The sequence below is a fragment of the Somniosus microcephalus genome, chromosome 11 (genome assembly GCF_052327205.1).
Source record: "Somniosus microcephalus isolate GS21.2 chromosome 11, FLI_Smic_1.0, whole genome shotgun sequence".
Lineage (NCBI taxonomy): Eukaryota > Metazoa > Chordata > Chondrichthyes > Squaliformes > Somniosidae > Somniosus > Somniosus microcephalus.
In genome coordinates this window covers 164,783,198-164,791,544 of record NC_140997.1, presented here as the reverse complement: position 1 = coordinate 164,791,544, position 8,347 = coordinate 164,783,198, and positions in this window count along the sequence as shown.

Here is an 8,347-nt window from a genome sequence, read left to right as displayed (position 1 = left end):
TGGTTAATTTGGCAGATTGTGGATGTAATGAGAACTTTAAGCACTTCATAGTTCTACATTTTCCGAGACATTGGATCATAAAATGAAATATATCATTGTGACAAAATAGAAAGATTTCTGTATTTTATGTTATGTAAGATTTTAAGGTACATCTGATCTTAAAATAGATTGCATTTTTGTGTGGCACTGATGACCAATACATGTTCTGGTCAGACCTATCAACGTTTTCAAAGAGAAGCATCTATCTGTTATGGATTGGCTTTGTTCAGAAGTGAATCAAGTTTAGAAAATGGTTTGGTGGTTAGAGCAGCTCAATTAAAATGTTAATGGATGCAGATTGATTGACTGTGGTGCAGATACCCAATTCTATCTGAATGTGAGACGTTGGGAAATTCCATGATAAATGTGAAACTTCATGTAAGGGAAAAGTATGTGGAATTTCCTGAAATTAACAGCTTACATGGTTCAAGATATGTTAAACTTCAAGGTTGTTTATTTCAAAGAAGTGGCTGTGACATCGAGGATTTCTCCTTACATAAATAACAGCCCTGGTTGGTTATCTGTAGCTGGAGATCCACACTCTATGAATGAACTGTGATTTGCAGCATCCACATACAACATTACAGTGTGGAAATCTACAAAAACTTTGATCCAGAAGTTCTGCCATTTATCAAATGGAGTGAGAAATACACTCTCTATAAAGGATATTTTAACCCATTGTAGACTGATCCTAATTTTGTTTGTAAGTATTGTGCTGATTCAGAATCTTACTTTTTCTTTATCCTTATCTGTATTATTTAGCCTGTAAATGTTCCACCTTTCAGAAGAATGCAGCATCCAGTGTTAAATACTGCAACTGGGGATAATTGCTGATCCTGAGCGCATCACATACACAGCTCATATGATAGCGTGGGTTTCGGATCATTGGAGTCTCAGTCTGATTAGAAAACTGCCTTTTTTTCCCCATAGACAAAAGTGTTGAGGAAAAGCCTAAGCTCTAACAGTGCACAACGTGGTTAAACTCGTACGGTATCTGTGATTAAATGTTGTAAGATAACTCACCAAGATACTGCAATACTGAGAGGGGGGGTGGTGGAAACTGAAATGTGAATGAAAACTTGATTCATTTTTGTAGATTTGGGCTGCAGTTGTATTTCACCCACTGGTCTAAAACCAATTGCTGCCCAGTGCACAGCGCAGTTGGCAATGCAGTGCTTTGCCTTGAACAGTTAAAAAAAGTAATGTCTTGAGAGTGAGGACAAGTGCATCTGCTTTCTCAAAACCTTAAAGACTGCAGTAAATTTATAAAATTATATATTACACATGGTGTGAAACCCAAGGAATATGAGATGGTCTCCCCAAGGTGCGGCTTGCACCCCTTGTTTCAGGACATGCACAGTCGGATCCAGCTCCAATTCCAGTTATTCTGCCATTTTTGCATTCTTGTCCAGTCAAAACTGCTGCAAAGTAATATTCGAACTGCACACTTAAAATCTAAATAAAGGTTTTTACATCTTGTACACCTCAGAACACTCACTATTTCTAAATATAAAATGAACTGTGCCAAGTACTGATTTGTCAAATATTTCAGGTGAAGGCATAAAGAAAACCACCTATTTCATAGCTGACAAAATAGCTCATTGGTGAGGAGAATAAGACTTTAGGGTCAATTCTTAGAGAATTGTGATTTTAAAAAAATATTAATTGGAGAAGGGAAGAAAATATTTTCTGAAAGTACTTTAACATTTAAATTTTATTAATCATGTTTCTCTCAATTCAATGTTTACACACTTCCTTCCCAGAAGAGGATGTATCTATTTAACTTTGCAAGTATCTACTTTTTGTCAAGTGTGAGGACCTGGACTCAGTCTATACTTGATTATATCACTGCTACTGTTCCCTACAGTATATTTGAAAAAAAAACTTAAATGAAATTAAGAAATGGGTTCTAGAAGCTATAAAAGACATCCTGTAATCAAATATTGAGCTGAGCTGATGGTCTGGTCTGGCTGTCTCAATATCAGCATAGCTCCGATGATACTACGCATGAGGGAATTAGATAAAGTCAGTTCAGTGAAAAGCTAAATTGAAAGATGGGTACCATTGTTCTGGCAAGAATTTTGTATAATAAGGCAGATGGCCTATAGTTATTATCTTATATGGAACCGTTCTTCTGCAATGCCATTATTAAAGGATATGAGGACTATGACTGACATCCCAAGCCTCATTAAATTTCTAACACAACCAGATGTGGAGCTGAGCTTTTTGTAGAAGCTGAAAGAAAATTGATCAAAGTACTCAGTTTTTAAAAGAGATCAGTAATTCTGCCTTCATTACATTGATCAACATAACATTTTAAAAAATGTTTTCAGCTTCTGTATATTTGAAAATTGATAATGTATTACGGAGTACACTAACAAAACACTCTGATTTTATTTAAGTGCTCAAAATAACTGCAACAATTTAGTATTAATAAATTGGGGTCTCTGATGGCTGTACTTTAATGTATTATGGAATATAATATAATGACCTTTGCCTTTCCTTATTCAGCTTGATGTCTGACAGCCTTACCATAAAGTTCAAAACTATTTAGCCCTTGCAGTCTATGACGTTTCCACTATGAGTCAGTAAAGATCCTGCTTTCTTGTCTAAATATATTTCAGGGCACCAACTGACAAGATTTTGCATGAATTACTTTTAAGCTTTTTAATCTCCATCTGCAGAGCAGGAATTTTATCTCGTTATTCGGAAAGGAGGTGCCGAGCATGATGTACAATTTAAAGTATGGTTTTGCAGATCCTCAGAAATTGGATACCGTGATACGAGTAGCATTGTCGAGTGGTATAATCCTTCAGTTCATATCGTAGCTTTCTAACGATTTATTTAAATCTCTACATTTTTTATGTCTATATTGTGCATAGCATTGATTTTAATTAGATTTGGTATTATAGTATCTGTTCTGGCAGATAATATATTTCTGGATTAATTCATTTTAGTTACTAATTTTAAAAATCAGTCTTATTGTGTTTCTGTAGAATAGAAAGCAAAAACTCATCTGTTTTGATTAGTATGTCATGCTTCCAGTAAGTCTGTTGCCATTACCCTTTCATGCTGCCTTGTTAGTGTGGGATTTATCTTCAATCAGCAAGAATCCTCTAATTCTCTCCTACAGTCATAGGAGACCAATCAACTCAATTCAAGTCTTTGTGACTGTGACCATGGTAAACTATCCCTCCTCATCCTTCTTGGCCTGTCTGCAGCCTTTGACACGGTTGACCACACCATCCTCCTCCAACACCTCTTCTCCGTTATCTAGTTGGGTGAGACTGCCCTTGCCTGGTTCCATTCCTATCTATCGAGTTGTTCACCTGCAATGGCTTCTCTTCCTGCTCCCGCACCATTACCTCTGGAGTCCCCCAAGGATCTATCCTTGGTCCCCTCCTATTTCTCATCTATATGCTACCCCTCGGTGACATCATCCGAAACACGACATCAGGTTCTACATGTACACTGATAACACCCAGCTCTATCTCACCTACCACCTCTCTCAATCCCTCTACTGTCTTTGATTTGTCATACTGCTTGTCCGACATCCAGTACTGGATGAGCAGAAATTTCTTCCAACTAACTATTGGGACGACTGAAGCCATTGTTTCCGGTCTCTGCCACAAACTCCATTCCCTAGCCACGGACTCCATCCCTCTCCCTGGCAACTATCTGAGGCTGAGCCAGACTGTTCGCAATCTTGGTGTCGTATTTGACTCCGAGATGAGCTTCTGACCACGTATACCCTCCATCACTAAGACTGCCCACTTCCACCTCTATAACATCGCCTGACTCTGCCCCTGCTTCAGCTCATCTGCTGCTGAAACTCTCATCCATTCCTTTGTTACCTCTAGACTTGACTATTCCAATGCTTTCCTGTCCAGCCCCCCATCATCCACCCTAAATAAACTTGAGCTCATCCAAAAATCTGCTGCCCGTTAACTGACTCACACCAAGTCCCATTCACATATCACCCCTGTGCTCGCTGACCTACATTGGCTCCCGATCTGGCAAAGCCTCAATTATAAAATTCTCATCCTTGTTTTCAAATCCCTCTATGGCTCGCCCCTCCCCATCTCTGTAACCTCCTCCAGCCCTACAACCAATGTTTCCTTTAAGATGTGCAGCTGCGCAGTTCTCTGAAGGTCCCACGCAGCCGGTGAGACAGATTTCAAATAGAATAACTTCATTTGCGTGGTGTTTTGAATGGCTTGTCCAGCCCGTTAAAGGGGCTGTGCGGGCCAAAAAAAAATTAGAGGGAACGTTGCCTACAACCCTCTGAGATATCTGTACTCCTCCAATTCTGGTTTCTTGCGCATCCTCGATATTAATCACTCCACCCATGGCGGCCGTGACTTCAGCTGCCAAGCCCAAAGCTCTGGCATTCTCTCCCTAAATCTCTCCGCCTCTCTACCTCTCTCTCCTCCTTTAAGGCGCTCCTTAAAACCTACCTCTTTAATCAAGCTTTAGGTCATCTGTCTTAATATCTCCTTATGTAGCTTGGTGTCCAATTTTGTTTGATAATGCTGCTGTGAAGCATCTTAGGACATTTTACTACATTAAAGGCGCTATATAAATACAAGTTGTCATTACAATTGGCCTCAGCACCCTGGGCTAGGGAGGGGAAAATTACTCTTGCCTTCCTGTTGTCATGTTTGGTTGCTAATTTTTGTCAACATTTTACCATTATAAATTCCTAAGTCCTCATTTATAATGGGCTTTTCCAATGTAAAATTGTCACACTGAATTACACCCTCCTGATAATGATGGTGCTGTAGCATTTTAGTTTTACATCTACCAGCTTTTCCACCTGTACTGCAGAGAACCTTGTATGCTGTAACCAACACCTCTGCTTCCTAATTTGCTGATAGTTTGACTATTTAACTGCAAAATTATAAAATAAAAGTATTATTTTTACTATCTGTACTTTTTTTTACTCCTAAGATGTTTTTTTCAGATTTGAATCACCTTGATCATTTTCATTGTTTTTAACTGCCCGGTGCTATTTTCCAGATGACCTCCCAGTGCTTATTTATTTAATTGTCTGAGCTTTGGCCCGATGTGTTAATACCTGCCCGTAAATTTTTTCTTTTATTTCTTCCTCTGGCTTGATATTTTAATGGCTCCCTACTAGGTCACCAGGCAGCTTATTTTCAGTAACAGACTAGTGCGCTGATTTCTAGACCTCCCAATCCCAAACTATGGGCCCGATTTTGTGGATTGTGTGGGAAATGGTCGGATTCCCCGAATGTGGGGTTCTGACACACAAAAAAATGTGACAGCCAGCTGCATGCAATTTTCCCTCAAGTGGCCAATTAATTTCCAGGGTGTGGACAGCCTTGCTAATTGTCCATTTCTAGTCAGAAAGCCCCACAGTATGATGTCATCATTCGTGGTGCTTTCAAGGTCCACAGCAAGCATTGCTTCTTCTGTTGGCTTCCAAATGAACCATACAGGACAGCAGAAGAGCCTGCAGCAGCTGTGGCCAGTGCCAGACACTGAGCTGCCTCCAAATTCGACGAAGCTTCACAGCAGGCATTATTGGATGGGGTTAGGGCCCACAGGGAGGTCCTCTTTCCTAGGTCAGGCAGGAAGTGGCCTCCCACTGAGACCAAGGCTGCATGGATGCAGGTGTCAGCAGATGTCAACTCGAATGTGCATGTAACCTTGGCATCACATCTCTAACTCCTTCCTCTACTCCCCCACAGGACCATCCAGAGCCCCCATACCCACTGTGGAGGAGGAAGAGGCTGTGCAGCCAGACTCCTCAGAGGAAGCTTCAACCTCTGAGGGCGCAGCGTCAGCAGAAGTAAGCGCACCCAGCACCAGCGCAGACACTCACACCTCGGGGGGACCTTCGAGACATAGAGTAGTGTTGTCACCTGGTGTTTCACAGCTCGCAAGTGAGCCTCAGCAGATTCTGGAGACAGGGACAGCAGTGGAGAGTCCTTGTCGGAGGGCGCAGGACTCTGCCAGCTCAGCTCAGCTGCGCTGCATGTCGACCCTCTGCCTCTGGGTCCATCCGCAAGAGAAGAGGTGATGGATCTCCATGTACAGATGCAGGAGTCTCTGGCAGGTTTTGTCTCCAGGGTCGCTGCGAGTGTGGAGCGAATGGAGGAGTCCATAGCGACCATGAGCAGAGCCTTTGTGGAATGATTGGCGCATGAACGCATCACCATGGAAAGGTTGGCAACCTCCATGGAGGAGATAACTCGCCAGGGTACGGAAAACATGGTGAGTGCTCATAAGAGAATGACATCTCTTGAGGAGCGTTGGCCATCTGTTGAACAGAGAAACCAGACCTTCATGGAAGTCCTTCTGAGTAGGACTGGCAGTGCAGAAACAGGTCCCCATGGCCCCCTAAAGTGCAGCAAGGTGCTCTCAAGCCACTTCCAAGCGCTGGCCCCTTCTGGCCTGTGCAGCTTCAGGTAAGTGAGCAGCAGCCTGGTGCTCCTGGTGCTCATCCTGCTGTTCCTGGTTCTGCTGCTGCCGCCTCTGCTGCTGGAGATCCTCTAATGGCAAGAAGGGAAGGAAAAAAAGGCGTCCCATGCTTCTCGTAGATGCCTCCGCTGAGGAAGCGCTGAGTGAGGGTGGCGAGAGGGGCTTCCCAGGAGATCACATTGGAGAAGTGTGTGAGGCTCCAACCTTCCACAGCTGTGCCTAAGCCTTGAAGAAGTAGCCCCAAGCCTGAAGCAACAAGGTCCTTCACCATACAAATGCTCTCCGATTAAATCGCAGCTTTCCCGAATGACCTGCAGCTGACAGCAAGCAAGCCGGCAAGCTTCACGCCAGGTTTCATCAGCGGGGTTCCCCGCAGGCGTGTTTAGCGTGGGGAACCCTTGAAAATAGCAAGGGTCCCTTAAAATGGCATTAAACATGCCAATAATTGGTGATTAGGGTCCCGATGGCCAGTCCCGCCAGCGGCGGGCGGGACTGATTCGGGTCGCGGAGAAACGGCGGTCCGAAAGTCAGACGGGGCGGGGAATCAGGCGGGGTGGGGGGTGGTCGCGACCCCCTATTTCTGCGAATTTTGGCCCCTGCCCGCCTGAAAACCCGCCCGACGGCTGGCAGAAAATTGGGGCCGATGTGTTGGAGCTGTTGCCTTCACCATGGAATGAAGGAGTGCGATATGAATCCCTGTGGCCAGTGGAAAGATTGCTGTCAGAACAAAGATGTTGTCCCAGACGAAAAGTTTGCCAGTTTTGCAGTGAAGACTATGGTCTCAGTTGTTAAATTTAGATGCCTGCTCACCAATTTATGAATTGAAGATGAAGCTAAGGTGATTGCCTGAAGGATGATTATTGGGAATCTGAAGGGCAAGTGGAAAGTTTCATCCCACCCCCCCCGCCCACGCTACCCTCTTGAGGACATTCTCACGATGGTGAACAGTACTTAAACTGGATCATATATTCTATCATAAATTTCATCTAATTATCTCCCCTTCCTCCACTTTTCCTTCATTTTCTGCCCCACCTCCACCAGCTCCCTTTCTGCCATCCCCTAACACCTACTTTTGTCCTCCCTCCACGACCACCTCCCTTCCACCACCATTTCCCTTCCTCCTCCACCTCCCTTCCTCCTCCATCCTCCACCACTTCCTTTCCTCTCCCATTCATTCTTATGTTCATTAACAAATAGACATTCTTATTATGAACACAGCTAGCTTTTGCTAGACACTTTATTGAGCAAATGTGGACTAGGTACAGTATCTGTAGAGGCATCCATCTTGACTGCTGCCTTGTGGGTAGCCTAGTGCCTCGTGGGTAATGTAGTCTTAATATACATACAGCTGGGTAGTGTAGTCTTATATACATACAGCTATATACAGCTCTACACAGCTCTACGGCGCCACCTAGTGTCCACTATAGAATGACATGTTATTGATCATTACATCCCCCTTTCTTTGAGGTTTAACAAAATCAATATCAATCAACTTTCAAGAAAACAATAAAGATAATATCAGTAACATTTTGTTAGTGCTCTATAAACATAAACATTTTCAAAACAGTCAACACATTTTCAAAGCTTTACATTGTACTCAAAGATTAAGTCTATCAGGCTTTTTTACTTCATGTGTGGATCTTCTCAACATGGTTCCGCCTGAGAATCTGTCCTTCCTCAGTTCTAACAGTGTATGACCTTGGTCCTACTTCCTCAAGAACTGTAGCTTTCCTGTTCCATGCATCTGGATCCTCAATCCTGACAACATCATCCCTTGTCAATGGTTTTAGAGTTTTGGATGACTTGTCATAGTATGATTTCTGTTTCAGCTTTAACAGTTGAAGTCTCTGTCTCAGTTCCT